The following is a 17,675-nucleotide window of genomic DNA, read 5'->3' as shown; positions in this document are numbered from 1 at the left end:
ATGTTACCTCTGTGTTGACCCTCCTCTTTGTAGACTGGACACTGGTTCAAGTCCATCTCGTGGGGTCCCCTTGGCCTCCTTGATCAAGAGGACAGGTGACCCACCACCATTGCAGGACATTTTGAGAGATGCTCATAGTCCCCTGAACTAGTCAACCTAGGAGGACAAGGAGCAAAAACCGCCCTTTATGTCCCTTTGACCAAATTATTATAGGCCTCAAAGTATGTCTGTTAAACATCCAAGAAGGTTAGTTTCACCAGTCTGGTACTTTTTTATTTTTTCTTTTGGTCTTTTTGAGACAGGGTCTCCCTGTAGCCCCAGCTGTCCTGGAACTCACTATGTAGACCAGGCTGGCCTTGAACTATCTGCCTGCTTCTGCCTCCCAGGTGCTGGGATTAAAGGCGTGCGCCACCATGCCTGGCCTCAGTCTGGTACTTTTAACTACTGTGTGTCATGTAGACAAATCTTGGGCAAAGACCAGTTGTTCTCAGATAAACCTTACCTAGACATATATTTCTTGATCTGCTATGTATAATTTGTCAGTAGTTCGTAGGAGTAATATGGTTCCCTCTGGTTTTCAAAACTAGCTAGGCATTGTTTATCTCTCACCTTGTCTCACCTCTCCATCATGGTTTTCCCACTTAAGGTGCCCCATGTGTGTGTTTTAAAACAGTAACAGTCACTTAAAAGTCCATGTGAAAGATGGTCTCTGGCTGTCTTCCATTTTGTCTCCATCTTCTGAAAGGTAAAGGAACTAAAGATCCCTCCATGTGTGGTGTCATGGCGGTGCCTGTGAACCTCAGGGGCACCTCTGTCACACCCATCTTCCAACCTCACCACCCATTATTTGGCTTGCCTCCCCACATGGGCTTTGACTTGCTGTTGTAGAATAAAGGGATGTGTTTTAAATAAGGGTTCAGTGACTTTTCCAGGCTCTGCCCTGTGGTGTAAGGTTCTCGCAGGGCAGCTGGGTCACTGCCCCTTGCCCATCAGATTCTCCCAACTCCTGGCTGGGGGATGGCTGTGTTTACAGAATTGCTATTCTCACAGAAGCTCTCAAAAAGCCTTGTGTCATACATCCAGCAAACAACAAATGCTGGCCAGGGGTTTGTGTTCTCATCCTAGAGCACTGAGCCAGAGCACTTTGTTTCCTATGGGGCCACGCCAGGGTGAACCTGGACCTCACTGCCTGTGGACCAGGGCAGGGGGCAGCACTTGTGGCTGTTGTGCAGATGCTGCCGAGGTGATCCTGGAAAGGCAGAGCTCAGCATCGCCTGTACTACTGGTTCTTGTTCTGGAGCAGGATGCCTGACACCCAGAAATGGTCTGTCCCCATTTTCTCCTGACTAACCCCCCACTTGTGCTTCTTTCATGAGTATATGCAGTGCCAGTCCTTTCCCACCCCCAGCTGGGCTTTGCCTTGACAGCAGCTCCTGCCTGGGATCTACTGCCAGGACGCAGACAAAGGCTGATCAGCAGTGGCGTGAACTCCTCAGAACAAAGGCTGTTCTCATGGGAGAGCAGAGTCTGTGGACTCCTTTGAGCCTCACACTTTCCCTAGAAGATGCAGGTGGGCATTCAAAAATCTTATCATCCTTGATATCTTTAAAACTTGTGGGTGTAGAGTAACAAAATAAAAAACACCCACATAGATAACTCCAGTACTCCCACTCCAGTGAGGCTGTGAAGTAGAAATTAACCTAAATTAGGAAGGTAATTGTTCCCATGTTAATTGCAGGTTGTCTTCCAAAGCTGCTTCATTCTCTAAGGCCCCAGCAGCAGTCTGGCTCTGGGCTCTCCCATGGGGTACTGCACACTGGCACCCGCATAGCCAGAGTCCCAGAGAGGGGGCTGGACATGCTGGTTTCCAGAGCCATCTTCAGCTCCATAGTCTCTGTCTAGGTGATGAAGTGATCTCTGTCTCTTGTTTAGACAGGTTTCACTTTGTAGCACGAGCTGGCCTTCAACTTTCAGTCCTCTAGTCTCAGCCTCCCCAGTAGCTGGAATTACAGGCCTGCACCACTGCTCGTGACTTTGACCTTAAAATCTCCTCAGCCCCACCCCAACCAGGACTTCAATGCAGGAAACATAAACAAACACCCCTCTATTTTCAGTGTACCCGCTGGTGTCACAGCTGTTGTGGCTTCTGCATATTGGCCAGCAAGGCGGTCCTTGGCCTGGCCCTGGCCCTGGATGCCTACACTTGGCTTGGCCAGTCTGAGCCAGCCTCAGCAGGCCAGGATGACTGACAGGTCCTTCCTTTGCCTTAGTTCTTGGTTTTCTCACAATGCACCCAGGCGCTTAATACTGGCAAACTGTGAACCGTGATGACCAAGGCCTGAGAAGATTCGAGGGAGGTGGGGGGGCACTCTTGAGAACTCCCCTGGGACATGTGGCTGCCTTGTGGGGCACACACCACAAGGCAGAGGCCACACCCACGTCCATGACTTCCTCTCAGTTTCTGCTGTCTGATATATTCCACCAGTCATGATTGTGTTAAGCTTTTCAAGTAAAACTTCAGTCCTGGACACCCATGTGCAATGAAGGAACAAAGAACACCCTTTCCTGTGCCAAGTGATCCAGGCGTCTGGTGCATTTGGTGTACGTGTGTGGGCATGTGAATAGACCCAGCTCTGTCTTGCAGCTTGCCCTGCTGGTTTGCTTATTTTAAGGATTGGACTCAGAATCTCTTGTCCCTCTAAAGCACTGTCATTGACAGTGAGGGGTCCCATGAGCTTTAATTTACCAGTTCCCCTCACACAGAACCATTCCCTTCAGTGATGAAAAGGAATGTGGACAGGTGCAGGTTTCTTGGGCCATTGGCACTGACTGTCCCCCCAGTCAACTTTTTGGGAAAGGCTCCTGTTCCCAAGGCAAAGAACTAACTGAGAACAAGAAACCACATAAGAGTAAAATCTGATAATTTAGAGAATGCCAGCTCACATTTGGAAAAGAAATAACAAACTCAGTACAAATTAGTACTACATTTTAGGTTTTATTATAAGAGATTCAAGTAGATTTTTCCCATTTAGTGGCAAGTGCCTTTTGATAAAGATTTTTTTTTTACTGAAGATTATGTGTAAAATTTTTAAAAATTTATTATTTTTATTTTATGTTTATGAGTGTATTGCATGCATGTATGTAAGTGCACTCATGTCGTGCGGTGCCCGTGGAGGTCAGAAGAAAAGAGGGTGTCGGATCCCCTGGAACTGGAGTTAGGGACAGATAGTTGTTAGTTGCCTTATGGGTGCTGGGAACCAAACCCAGGTCCTCTGCAAGAGTAGCCAACACACTTAACCGCTGAGCTACCTCTCCAGCCCTGATATGTAAAAAATTTAAGTTACACTTTGAGGGGAAAAAAAAGAAACACCATTTTTTCCTTTTGTGGTTAATATTTTATAGTTTATTAAGAAGCAAAGTAGAGGTTGCAGCCTCTCACAATGCACCCAGGCACTTAGGCTGGCAAGCTGTGAACGGTAGAGAGAGCCCTGTGTGTTTTCCCGGTAACTTTGGAGGCTCTGTCTTTGATACCGGAGGCTCTGGAGCGGTGGTTGGTTCTGTTTTCCTTTCACATGTAGCCCTGATGTACAAGTGTCAGGTTCCCTGCAGTTGCTCCACTACCAGTGCATCCCTCTTATGTCAGTCACGTGTCTGTGCCTGGCTTTGGCTGTATGCAGCGTGCTGGTGCCTGTCCTGGGGTCCACAGGACACTGCTGCCTTCATAGGGCCTTGGGCATGGGTTTCATCTCATTAGGGGCCCTCTGCTGCTACCTCCCTGTGAGGACACTGTCTCCCACTTGGTGTGGCTGCTTTGAGAGCAAGTTCCTTTCAAAGCCTAGGTGGAAACTGTTGGAATTACATTGATTATATGGATGAATTTGGCATTTTTTTTCCCAGCGTATTCTCTCAGGTGGTTTGTCTTTGATTTTTACATATGTGGATAGGGGGTAGCGTTCACATGTGGAGGTCTGAGAACAATCCAGGGTTGAAAGGGTTTCTCCTTTCAGCATGTAGGATCCTGGGATGGAGTTCAAGGTGTCAGGCTTGGAGGCAACTGCCTTTATCTGCTGAGCCACCTCATTTATTGGCCCATGGTTAAGGTCTTTTGTATCTGTCCCCCTCCCCTCAAGTTCTGCTGATTGGACTCAGGGACTTCAGTGTCTCAGATGATTTTTATAATTTTTTTCCATAAAGGTCTTACATATATTGCATTTATTCTTTATTAAATTGTAGCTTATTTTGTCTTAAAGATCTTTTTTAGTTTCTTTAAACCTAATCTCTTTTTTGGTGTGTGGGTATATGTGTTGTATGTTCTTGTGAGTGGGTATACACGTATGTGTAGATGCATGGGCATTTGGGAACCAGAAGTTGATTTCAGGCCTTCCTCCGTTCTTCTCCACATTATTATTATTATTATTATTATTATTATTATTATTATTATTATTATTACTAAGTAGACCAGGCTGGCCTTGAACTCACAGAGATCCACCTGCCTCTGCCTCCCAAGTGCTGGGACTACAGGCGTGCGCCACCACACCCGGCTCCACCTTATTTTTTGAGACAAGGTCCCTCACTGAACTTGGAGCTCACCAATCTGGCTAGGCTAACCAGCCAATAAGCTCCAGAGAATATTGTCTCCTGTTCTGTCCTATGTCCCATATCATGCCCCCCCCATAACAGGTGTGCACCAGGTGCTGGAGATCTGAACTCGGATCTTGTGCTTGTAGAGCAGGTATTTTACCTACTAGGCTATCTTCCCAGTCTGGATATCTTTCTTGACTTCTTTTTTGGTCTTTTTTGAGACAGGTCTCCCTGTAGCAGCAGCAACTGACCTGGCTGGCCTCAAAATCACAAAGATCCTCCTGCCTCTGCCTTCCAGGTGCTGAGATTAAAGACGTGAGCCACCACACCCAGCTTTAGGATATTTTTCTTTTAAGTTAAGTTTTTATTATTAGTATTTGGAAGTTCACTTTGTATATTATTTTATATCTAATCACCTTACCATTCTAATATCTTACAGTTTTTTTATCAGATTTCTGCGGCTTCTTCAGACAAAGGCCATCAGTTGTCATGGGGACCGTTTGTCTTCTCCCTCTTGTTTCCAATGTGTTTCCCAGGAGTTCTGGGTGAGTTCTGCAGGGGCAGATACTAAGCTTTCTCTGGCCTTGTGGAAGCAGGAGGCTTAGGTATGTCTGTGTTTCCCAGTGCTAGAGCTGGGGATGAGGATGTTTACCTGTAACTAGCACACAGGAGCTAGAGGCTTCAGGATCAGGAAGTCAAGGTCAGCATCAGCTACACAGTACATTTGAAGTTGGCCTAGGCTACAAAAAACCCCAGGCAAACAAACAAAACCCCAGCAAGCTCCACACAGGTTGTTTGTGGTGTTGATGGCTGAATGTCTTTCGGTATCTGTTGTGGTGGTTGTGTGGTTTTCCCTCCTAATAAGCTATTGTGGCGAATCACACGTGCATTTCTGCTGCTGTCTCTCTCTTCCCTTGTGATAAAACCCTGTTCTCTGCTGGGCTCCATAGGTTTGTAGTGCTTTGGGATCTTCCTTGTGTTGCTGAATTATAATGGCCTATAATTCCTCTTTTTGATGTCAACTTTTTTTGTCTTTTTGAGACATTATAGCTGCAGCTGGCCTGCAACTCGCTATGGAGACCAGGCTGGCCTCAATCTCACAGAGATCTGCCTGCCTCTGCCTTCCAAGTGCTGGGATTAAAGGTGTGCACCACCACGCCTGGCTCTTGATGTCAACTTTTAAAATACTTTCCCAAAGAGGTTAATGTTAAATGGTCTTGTGTCCTTGGTAGTTGGAGTTTTTAATTCCCCATTGTCTTTAATGATTACTAAAGTTTGTCTTTCTGATTTTTTTTTTTAATTTTTGAAACATAGTCTCAAAGACAGGCCTTGAATGTGTCTGACTGCTCATGTGCTAGGATTGCAGGCATGTGTAAGGATTATTTTAGAATAATCCTTTAAAAAATATTTATTTTGTGTGTATGAGTGTTTTGCCTACATGTTTGTAAGTACACCCATGTCGTGCAATGTCAATGGTCCCCCTCCTCCTCTTCTTCTTCTTCTTCTTCTTCTTCTTCTTCTTCTTCTTCTTCTTCTTCTTCTTCTTCTTCTTCATTACTTTTATTTTATGTGTATGAGTGTATTGCCTACATGTATGTAAGTGCACCCAGGATGTGCAATGCCTGCGGAGGTCAGAAGAGGGTGTCAGATCCCCTGGGACTAGAGTTAAGGACAGTTGTTAGCTGCCATGTGGGTGCTGGGATTTGAACCTGGGTCTTCTGCAAGAACAGTCAGTGTTTTGTACCGCTAACATAGCTCTTCAGCCCCTAGAATAATCTTAGGGGTTGTTCATTTTATTTCAATCTTACATTTTACTGTCTGGGACTTGCCCCCTGCCATATCTGAATTTTTAAAGCGTCTACTGGATCTTTAGCTACACGCTGTTTCATTCCTCATTAGTTCTCCATTCTGATCAGTCTTTTCTGTTTTGTTAATTTTTTGTAAAAACTCAGCTGTGGACTCCGTTAAGTCTCTGAACCAGCTGCCTGCCCCTGGCTGTGTGCTGGTTCTCTTCTGTGACTCCTGGCTGGGCTCTGCTCTTCTGAAAGCTGCACTTGCCCCTTGAGGACTGTGTGAAATGTGTATGTGGCAGGTGTTGATGTGTAGCATTTCATTTTCTTTTTAGTTTTCCGAACAGTCATGTTGATCTACATAACCTTTGGCATGATGGAAGGAGAGTGACTCCAAAATATAAAACTAGACTTGCCCTGTCTGTGCCTTAAATGTGTCTCCTGAATAGTTCCTTCCTGGGGAAGAGTCTGCAGAAGCTTTCAATCTGCTGGTGGTTTTGAAAATTTAATTTAATATTGTTATTTGATCTTTTTGAGACAGTCTCCCTGTAGCCACAGCTAGCCTGGATTTGCTATGGAGACCAGGCTGGCCTCGAACTCACAGATCCACCTGCCTCTGCCTCCCGACTGCCGGAATTAAAGGTATGCGCCACCATGCCCAGTGATTCTTTGAGAATCTGAAAGTATGTTTTGACTTCATTCTTAAAATACTGTTTTGCAAAATTTCAGGGTGATTTTCTTGTTCTTCTCTCCTCCTTACGCTTAGCAGAGCCTTCCTCCTTTGTCGTTCTTTGCCTCACATCAGTGTAGTCCTTTCCCCACGTGCCTAACTGATGTGTGACTTCTTTGCTCTTTGCCACTCATAGCTGGCCGTGTGTTTAGGTGTGGGTTCCTCTTCTTTTACAGCTTCTCTTTCTTTTTGAATTTGTCTTTTGTTAATTCTTGACATGCACAGCCTGTGTTTCTTCAGATCCAGCTCAGTCACCTCTGGGGTCCGGAATAGACAAATGGAAGGGAACCTCAGTTTGTTAAGATTCTTCACCTCTGCTGTGTTTCTCTCGGTTTTGCCTTTTCCAATTCAACTGCTGTTTTCTAATTCACTTCACTTTCTTTTTCATTTGATGTGGTCTCTATGGTTTAAAACATTGGCGGTTTTTTTTCTTCCATTCATCGGTTGTACTTTTTTTGAAAGTTTATTTGGTTCTTAAAATTATTAATCTGGAAAGTTCTGTTGATTCCTTTTCATTGCTTAAACTTTTCAAGTATTTCAGCAAACTTTTTACTGAAAGCTTACTGCAGAGAGATGGTAGTGGGCGAAGTCTCAGCAGCATTGTTTCTTCAGTTGTGACAATGACTGTCCACTTCTGATGCTCTAGGCATTGGAAGGATTGGCTCAACCACCTTTACCACCTTCCTGCCTGTCCTTTCTGCCCCGGCTTTGAAAGCTTTCTTGTATTTGGAACTCATGGTCGCACCATGTGGCCAGTGCGTGGCTTTGGGTCGAGCATGCTTTTTTTCAGACAGGAATTCCACATGCTGCTTCTGTAGACGTTTGTCAGCATCCTGCTAGAGTGCAGAGACCACTGAGCCATGTCCTGAGCCCAGTGTCCCTGTCCTTTGTCTTGGTGGGATCCGGGGGTTCGGTGGGCTCTCAGCTCTGCCATCACTCATGTTCTTTTTATCTGTTTACTCCATGTCCTGAGCCCAGTGTCCCTGTCCTTTGTCTTGGTGGGATCCGGGGGTTCGGTGGGCTCTCAGCTCTGCCGTCACTCATGTTCTTTTTATCTCTTTACTTGTTTGCTTCTGACTCTTGGAGGGTTCCTTCACTGCTGAGAAGCCGGCACTGTGACACAAACAGTATTTAATGCAGAATCTTGGTTTCCAGGGCATAAATGTCTGGGAGAGAGGTTTGCCTGCCATATTCCCAGGGAAGAAAGTTCCCAGCCGTGCATTAACCTAGTCCCTCTTACCCATCTTCATTTCTTCCTGTCCACTGCTGAGGTTCCAGGTTCCGCAGCACCAGCACTTGTTGGCAGCAACCCCTTTGCCTCCACCTCCAGCCATACCCCCATCATGTGGTTGGTTGAGCTCTGGCCTCCATTTAGCCGCCTGTCTGTGGCTCCTGCCTTTCTGGGAAGAGCCATGAATCGTGAATACCCCTAGCACAGCTTCCTGCCACACTTTAGGACACTGAACTCAGTCTAAGCCAACACTCTCTACTCTAGTTTGCCTTGTTCTCCTCAGCCCAGCTCCATCCTGTCCAATGTGGCCTTGAGTCCAGCGTGCAATGTTCTTGTCCAGCTACTCAGTGGGTTCTGTCCATCACAGCCTTGTTGCATATATCATGGCCATGTCCTCGCTCAGCTTTTCGGAGGGGAACACATTCTGGTGCATGGGCAAGGTGCTCATTCACTGTGATACTTGATGCCTCAGGTCCCACCCAGTTTCCTCCCTCTGTGATCTTCCCGTCTGTCTGTCCCCAGCTTTACTGAGATGCAAGCTTTCCTCTTCTGGGCCATGGTTTTGCTTGTCATGGGCTGGCCAAAGGAACCTACCTCATCAGCTTTCATGCATGTTACCTGGCACATGCAGCAGCTGGCCCATGAGGTTACCCTGACCTGCAGAATGGGAATCAGCAGCCAGAGGCAGAGCTGAGATGCTTGCTTGAGGCTTCTCAGATGGAGCAGCAGTAGGTCATTACTGATCTAATAGGAGCAGCTTGTTTGTCCTGTCCCAGCCCAGCCCTAGCCACCTGCTCCCTGGCACTCTGCTCTGCCCTTCATACATTCCTGTACTCAAATCTTCCAGTCAGACTTTGCTTCCTGGTGAACTGAAGCTTGAAGAGCCACATTCATGACTGTTTGCTGCATCCTGGTTTTTTCACCTGATAAAGCCCACACCAGCCCCATTGCTGGCAGCAGAGAATCCCTGCAGGGCACACTTTCCATTTCTTCACAATCTCACTGGCCCCTGAGACTTAGTGGCCTCACAGGGTAATGAAAAGGTGGACATGTCAGAAACCACTGGGTCCTGATGTCCTGGTGCATGCTTCTTACGTTGAGTGCCCTCGTTTGCAGCAAATGGCACTGTAACTGGTAAAGAACCTCATCCCTGGATACTGTGAGCCTCTCCTGTGCCCCAAGGGGGCTGGGAAGGAAGTGTCCCACTTTCTGACTTCCTCAGCAGTATCTCTTCCTCTTTACCACACGGCCCTCCCGCCGGGCAGTTTTGAGCTGAAATGCAAGGATACATGCTTTGTTTTTCTTTCTCAGCTCCAGACATCTGATCCGTCATTCCCTGAACCGTTGGGGACATGTCTCCCTCCAAGTTCTGTTGGGTCCACTTGTGTTTCTTCTAGCCCTTGATGGCTACTGTTGCCACAACTGGCTTGGGGTAGCTGGTGGCCAAGTATAGCCATCATGACCTGAAATTATGTAAATTTAAGACTGCTTTGTTTAGTCTCTATAAAAACAAAGGGGACCAGTCCTTACATCTCTCACTGCCAGGTTATTTACCCAAGGCTCACCTGGCTTTGCCCAGGTCTGAGTCCTACTGGTGGGGACCCCTTGGGGTGGTCAGGTCCCTTCTGAACTCAGGTGCTTCCCAGTGGCCGATCTGACTTGTCCCAGTCTGACTGTGCCGTTTCTAGTGGCGCGTTCCAGTCCTGTTCAGTTTCCTGCTGATTGGAAGCCACAAGCTTTTTACCCTGCTGAGTCCTTCAGCCTGAAACCCCCCTCTTCTTGCTTCTAGGGTTCCAACACCTCAGTTCCATCAGAGTAGCCAGCCAGCCCATCCTTACTCAGCTGTCCTCTTTTATGTTGAAGACAATGCTAGTTCATTTCACCCTTTATGGGAGCAGGGTTTTTTCTGGACCTCCAGCTGCTAGTATGGAGCCTTCCATATGTGGGTTCAACTGTGGATGAACAAATCCTCTAGAGATGGTTTGTATGATTTAAAAGTGGTGTGCATGCTTATGCATAGGGACAGATGATGGCCGAGTCTCACAGTTGCCTGTTCATCCTGGGACGTTGGCATTCTGTGTAATGTTTCAGTCACGTCTGATGTTTTCCTCAGGTGGGGCAGAATTGATACCTATGGCCAGAGGGTCTAGTGTTGTTTTGCCTTTGAGGTTTCAATGTTTGGGGCTGGGTAGAGGGTGAGCAGCTGCCCCGTTCCCCTGCCTTGCCTGTTGGAATGGGGAGTGGGCACAAATTAGTCATGCTTACCAAGAACACTGGATGTAGCATGAGCCAACTTCCCAGAAACCACTTGCCTTCATCTAAGTCTGTGTGAGTTTTTCACATGAAGGAGTCTGGGACAGAAGGTGCTTCAGGGGCTCCTCGCTGACTACCCTGGCCACCGGGAGTGCCCACAGTTGCAGTGCCACCCTCCAGGGGTGTTTGACACAGACACTGTCTTTCAGGGTTGGCTCACAGCCAACATGTGTCTCAAGTGAGCACAGCTCAGGTATTCTGTGGGCCAGACTAGCTTCCTGGAATAGTGTATCGCAGAGGTCCAGGGGCCCTCTTCCACATCAGCATGCAGGGAGGTGCATATCATCCATCGACCATGATCATTGCTTCAGATTGTGGAGGGGCCTTAAGACAAGGTACACGTGGTATTGGGCCTTGTGTGATGTATGTGAGGGGTCTCCAGAATGCAAGGGGATCTAGGAGAGAGTTTGGCCTGTGCCCTTTGCACAGGGTACAGAGTGGTTCTGCTTTTACCCAGGATGGAAACATGCTTTACTTGGGAGCCTCCTTAGGCTGTCTGTATCAGCAGCAGGGGTTGATCAGAAGTTGTGTACCTCTACCCTGGGCTTTCTCCTTGCATTAGGTACAGTGGGACAGCCTGGAGATCTCACCTTCTATATCAGTCTTGATTTTCCTGGGCAGCCAGCACTCTGTCCATCTGCTTGGCTGTCCCCACTAGAAAGGGAACAGGGCACAACCAGACTGGGGCAAGTCAGATCAGCCACTGGGAAGACAAGGAGGGCCCTGCTCATTCTAGAGAGGACTGCTATTCTGCTGGAATGGTGAAAATGGACGGAGTCCAAAGACCAGTCTGCATCCCAGCCTTTTTGTTTAAACATAGGATGCAAGACCCAACCATCCCCCTGAACCCCCCCTCCCCCCCGTGCTGCCCTCTATTTGGACTTCAGTGCTCGTCCTGCGTGTCCTCCCTTGATGTGGGGTTTGTATGAGGGTGCTTGGCATTTGGTAGTTCCCCTAAATATACAGAAGGGGTCAGAACTGCTGTTTCCTTCTTTGACTTGTCCTTCAACAAACAGGGAGCCCCTGCCAATGCTAGGCAGGCACTGCACTAGGACACCAGGCTGAGCCGGACTCAGTCCTGTTCTCAGGGGTTCCTGGGTATTTAGGAAGGCTAGCTATAAAAACTTAGTGTAGTACAGAGTCAGGTGCCATGAGTAGAGGTATAAGGCCCAGAGGAGAGTGGCTGTCACCGGTGAGGGCCTTCATTGCTGTTTCTGTGTAACACCTCTTAAGTGTGTGTGCCAGAGTGAGGGCTCTTATTTTGCTGGCTGGTGAAGAAATTGCAAGAAGAGTGAAGACAGATGGCTGCAGGCTGACAGTTCAGCAGGGCTCCGTGGAGCCTGTGCGGCCAGGCCCCCCACCACCCTGCCTTCTCTCATTGTGCTGCTCTGTCCTTGCTACCAGCTCTTGTCTGAGGAAGTTCTGGGGCTGGGGAAGGCTGGGCCTGGGCTATCTGAGCCTCAACTCCAGCTTGTGGGACTTTCTCCATCACAGGGGATGACACCGAGGGTCCTGTGGTGCACTCAGTTTGGAAGGATCACGAGGGCTGCAGAAACCATGCAGATCCCTTGTACAGGACTTGGCTCTTCCCAGCAACCCAGTGGCCCTGGGTGTCTGGCAACTTTGCTGGGGAAGGAAGGTGTGTGAGGGAATCTAAAGCCCTCTGTTATCGGGGCAGCAGAGTTGATCTTCTTAATCAGTACTTTTCAAGGCATCTATCCCCTCTCTGGGTCCCCCTAGGGGGATCAGGCCTCACCGGTCAGAACATACCACTGTATAACTTGCCTATCTACCAGCTTCTCTGGGTCAGGTCTTTGTATGGTTCTCTAGCCCACAGAGGAGACCTCATGATTCCGTGTGGCCCTTCTGCTCCCTCCACCTCATGTAGGGCCCTCCATCCCTAAATGGACCCCTGCGACGTTGGCATGCTGCTCCACATGTCAAGAATGAACTTGGTGTTTTTCTGCTGGCCCATCAGGCTTTCCCTCTTGGAAGCTCTCAATGAAGGCAGGTGAGTGGAAGCTGCATCTTCCCTTCCATACACCTGCTTTGAGTTGGCGATTGCCGTGGTAGGAGGACCTTTAGGCCTCTTCTGGCATCTTCCCCTCCCTGCACATTCCTAGAAGGCAAGATCTTTTTATGTCCCTCCCTCACCACTTAGGTGTGCCTGGGACTGAAGTTCACACTAGAGCAGAAGGGTATCAACACCATGACCGTGTGTTCCTACCAGCACATGCACGTACATGTGTACACACATGCATATGGCAGCACATTCCCCCTACACACATGCATAGGGCTGTGCAGCTCTATGGCTGAGGTTGCTGCCTCTTCCACAGGCTTCCCCCACCCTGTGTGGACTTGCACTCTGCTTGTAGGGATAGCGTAGTGTACCTCTGGACACCATGGATCTGCTGCAGTGGAGCCATGCACCTACATGTGTAAGAGGTTCCAAGTCAGCAGTGCCTCTGGGACGTGGTAGCTTCTTGGTGAATCAGCAAGTTTGACTGGTGCCATTTCTGTGTGAGCCTCGGGCTCGGACAATTATGAATCATTTGCTTGCCTCTTGATTTGCGTCAATCAAACCACATGTGAAGAAAGCAGTCGTGAGCAAGGCTTTGCCAGCAGCTTGGCGTCCAACAGGGGACATTCGCCAGGAACAGCCTCAGAAGGCTGGCCCGTGTGCTTGGCCTGGTGGTCCCAGCTGTGAGCCTAGGTGGCACAGGCCTGGGAGGCTTTGGGCTCTGCCTCCTGCTCCTACCTTCCCTCCTGCAAGTGCCATCCTGAGACTGGAGATGGTGAGATGGTAATTACAGCTTTCTGATCATTTGTTGTTTACTGGTTTCCTGTGTGTAACCCTGTGGCAGAGGCTGCATATGGAGCTCTGGGAATGTTTACAACCCAAAGCAGAGCCACTGATCTTTCCTTCCCTGTTGCACAAAATAATTTTAGGATTTGGGGTTTGGGGGAAAATTCCTTGTAAGCAAGACTTAATTAAAAAGGGATGTTAACTACCTGTCTCCCACAGAAGTGAGGGGAGTTGGCATTGGGTAGAGGACTGACCATCAGCCTGATGGTCCCTTTCAGCCCAGCTGAAAAAGGACATCTTGACAAGGCTTCTGAGTCTCTTCCTTTCGGAGCAGCTTTCAGGCAGGTGGGGTGTGCAACTCTTCTCTGTGCCATAGAGTGCAGGCCAGGATCAGGCTCTTGGGGGACCCCAGTTCCTGCAGTTTGCTTGTTTTGTTTCAAGTGTGGCATGCGTTCGTCTACTGTTGGATCATCTATCAAAGGGCAGCTGGCATATTAGTCACCTGGTTAGTCACAACCATGGATACAGTCATACCAGCACTGCCAGCTCCTAGCCTCAAGCCTGAAAGTCAGGTCACAGTGGGTTCAACCTTTCTTTGTCCTCTGTTGGGAGTGGTCAGAATGACTTCAAGTGTGTCTGCTCCTCAGTGCACCAGCAGCCTAAGAAATCACAAGGTACTTGTCTTCTTCATGGCTTGGGAGTGTGACCCTCCACAGCTGCAGATAGCTTGGGATCCCCAGCCACAGTAGGGAGTAGGGCAGAGCAGAGTCCTACTACCCTGACAAGTAAAGCACACACTACTCATCAAAGAAGCTTCTTTTTGCAACAGATGGAGGCTATTAGAGTGTTGCACAACTGGTGACACACATAGACTATGTGTCTCAGAGATGTCCATCCCTAAGTGATACATCTATAGTGGAACCTCCCAGATGCAGTGCCTTGAGCAAGCTGTCCCAGCTCTCTGCTTTTAAAGATGGAATCTGTTATTTACAAAAGAAGTGAGACCCCAGAAGAAGGTACAGAGGTGCTCTTCTCCCTCTAGCCATGGCTTTCGGGGCCAGCCCCAGCTCTCCTAGTCTATCTCACTGCAGTTTCATGAGGACTAGCTGTCATACAGGTATCTAAAAGATACAGTCTCTTCTTAGCATATAACCATAGTGCCATCTTAGATGCCACCAGAAGCCATTGCTTAAAATCCTTATCTTCAAATACTGTAAAGGAAGTTTTTGTGTGGTGGTTGTTCAAGTGGTTGTTGAGTCTGGTCTGTCCCTGCCATGCTCTGCCTGCCAAGACGTGCTCTGCCTTTGTTTGCAACTTCCTCTTCCCTTGCAGGCTCACTTTCGTCCTCAGACATTCATGGTAGCTATTATTGAAGAGTTGGGGCTGGTGGTCTTGTGGGTGCCCCCAACTGGCGTGCTCCCATCAAGTTCTGTTCTTCCACCTCTGGTGACCTGGCGGTGACCTGGTGGTAACCTGGCGGTGACCTGGTGGTGACCTGGTGGTCCAAGCTGGAAGCTGCATCAAACTGAGATTGACCAGCAAAACTGTTGCATGAGTGGTGCCAGTGTTCTGGGGGTGGTTAGCGCTTGCCGTGTGCCTTGTCTGTTGGGGGCTGCAGAACAGCCTCGTGTGGTAGGTAGACTTTTGCTAAGACAGAGTCCCCTTACCAGCTTGGTGGTCCAGTTTTTTTTTTTTTCCAAATTTAGTGCAATGAGCTAGTTACTTTATCATCTGAAGGAGGCTGGAATGCTTCCTCACTTTTTTGGTATGATTGTGAACTCCTGTTTAGGTACCTTTCAGGTAGTTTGAGCCTCTGTAGTAATATTGTGCAGGGCTCCATCTTTGGCCTGTTGTTGTACAGGGACCCTTTAAAGTTGACCCTTGAGTTCTCTTAACGTTATTTTGTGTAGTCTTTGATAGCTTCCTTGCTTTGTTTTGACAAGACACCTTGTTACCTTGCATAGTTCCTGTTCACACACTGGATCAGCCCTGCATCTGATTCCTGCCTTAAGACATCTGACATTGAAATTGACATACTTTTAGGCTGTGGGATGAAGATAGAACATCTTTGGGGGCCAGTGTTGAGCCTATTTCAGGCCCTGGCTTCAGAATGCAGTTCTTATCTCTGCCTGTGATGGCCTTGAAGTGGCTTTCTGGTCAGGCCACTGAGGAAGGGAGGAGCCCTTTCAGGAATGTATGTGCAGCCCAAGGTAAGACCAGTGTGGGTGCTTCTCAGAGTCCATCTCAGGGAATGGAGGTGAACGCACCCTGTCACCTGCAGCAGCTGGTACCTGTGGGTGAATTTGGGTGGCCAGGAGATGCTCTGGTGTTGATGGCAGCTTTGTCCTGCTTCTCATCATCCTGGTGGGCAGGAAGTAGTGCACCATTCTGACTGTGATTTGCTTCTGCTGGAGACTGAGCATCTTTTCATGGGCTCTTTGGTCACTTGTCTGTCTTCTTTGGAGAAATACCATCTTAATCATTTGCCATTTTCCATTGCGCTATTGGTCTTTCTCTGAGTTGCAGATGTCTGCTATGTATTCTTGAAATAGCTCCTTTATTGTGATTTCCAGATATTCTTTTGGATTCTGTGGGTTCTCTTCCTGTTTTCCAGATGGACGGTGTCCTTTGAAGCACAGAAGTTTGTTGCAGGCCCTACTACTGAGAGAAATTGAGGCTGTGCATGGGGCCAATCAAAGGAACGAAACTGACGCTTCTTGAACATTTGGGTTTATCCTCTAGGACGTGTGTGTGTGTGTGTGTGTGTGTGTGTGTGTGTGTGTGTACGTGTGTATTTTGGGGGTGTGTGTGCGTGTGCATGTACATGGAGGTCAGAGGACAACCTTGGGTGTCAGCTTTAGGAGTTTGGTCCACTTCCTTTGAGGCAAAATCTCTTATTGCCCTGGAGCTCACCAGTTAAGCTAGGCTGGCTGGCCAGCAAGGTCCAGAGATTTGCCTGTCTCCACCTCCCCAACACTGGGATTACTAGTGTGCCTCACCACACTCAGTATTTTTATGTGGGTTCTGGGAATGGAACTCGTGCTCACAAGGCAGACAATTACTGATTAAGCTATCTCCCCAGACCCTAAATGCAGAAGTTTTAAATTTTGATAAGATCATACTTATTCCCTCCCCGCCTTCTGTTGCTGTGCTTTGCTGTCATAACAGACATTTATTGAACTCACTCCGGGTGGGGTAAGGTGTGTCCTTCCTCTTGGGGCCCAGGCTTCTGGCTTGTGTCAAACTTCAATGCTGAAAGGCTTTTAGGAGAAGCCTTGTTTTATGGCCTTGCTGTTTTCTGCTGTTTCTAGCCGCTGGGTTTGCTTTCCCACAGTTGTTTTTAATTGAATGTCCATGGGAAAGTGGCCAAGTAAATTGAAGGTTTCTCAGAGAGAGCTGAGTTTCTTTGTTGGTTTTTAAACTGTGCTTTTTCATCGTTATTGTGCAGTTTGTTGGAATCTGCGTCATGTTGTGAATGTTCGTTGGGACTGAGTTTGCTGGCCTTGTTGAGCATTGCAGCATTAATGAGCCCTTTCCTACTCCAAACAAAAGTTCCAAAAAACATTCTTAAGGTTCCATGTAATTTTCAGATGGCTATTTCTCTTATTGATAGGTCAGTTATGGGGCAGGAGCCATCAGGAACTCCAAGGTAGTCACGTGCACTGAGAAAGAGTGGCAGGGTCACTGCAGGGTTAAGGGCAGGGACTCTGGCGTCTGCTTGTCAGGGCTGCAACCTCCTGCGATTTATGTGCGCCCCACCCCCATGGGGACTTGGAGATGCCCACCAGCTAGTAGATGAGAAGTTCTGAGGAGACCACTTACAGCAGTGATGGTGGGTGTATCAGTATTCCAGGCTGTTCCAGATGTGAGGACCTTTGAAACTAGCCTGAACCCTAAAGCTCAGCCCAGAGCCGGTCAAGCACAAAACACCATGCTCCACCTCTTCTGGTTCTGCATCCTGCATTTCCTTATGTTCCAGGTTGATGTGAGAGAACAGGGTATGTGTGTCCCTCAGAATAAGCCAGGCCTTTGATTGCAGGAGTTTTGAGGAGTTACTAAACAGGCTATACTTAACCTTTATCTATATGCTCACCATCTTTCTGAACAAGAATGGATCGCTTGGTGTTTTTAGCCTGGCAGCATAGCATTTTACCCTGCTTCGTTTCCAGCACAGTATTACCCTGCAGCGCTGCTCCTGGGTGATGCTGTACCTTTTGCATCTAA

At 48.1% G+C, this 17,675-nt stretch overlaps 1 protein-coding gene across 9 annotated transcripts in view; it reads left to right on the top strand.

The window, feature by feature from the left end:
• Hdac4 (histone deacetylase 4) overlaps positions 1–17,675 on the top strand; it is a 268,268-nt gene that overhangs the window by 85,298 nt on the left and 165,295 nt on the right. The window contains exon 1 of one of the 9 annotated variants that reach the window (XM_029561635.1): positions 13,320–13,448. The exons of the other annotated variants lie outside the window; for them this stretch is intronic. The gene's annotated coding sequence lies outside the window, so the exon portion shown is untranslated. Of the gene's footprint in view, positions 1–13,319; positions 13,449–17,675 lie in introns of those variants that run through there. 9 annotated transcript variants of the gene reach the window in all.

The sequence above is a fragment of the Nannospalax galili genome, unplaced genomic scaffold (genome assembly GCF_000622305.1).
Source record: "Nannospalax galili isolate Female #2095 unplaced genomic scaffold, S.galili_v1.0 scaffold453, whole genome shotgun sequence".
NCBI classification, from domain to species: Eukaryota; Metazoa; Chordata; class Mammalia; order Rodentia; family Spalacidae; genus Nannospalax; species Nannospalax galili.
This window is presented reverse-complemented; position numbering and strand designations above follow the sequence as displayed.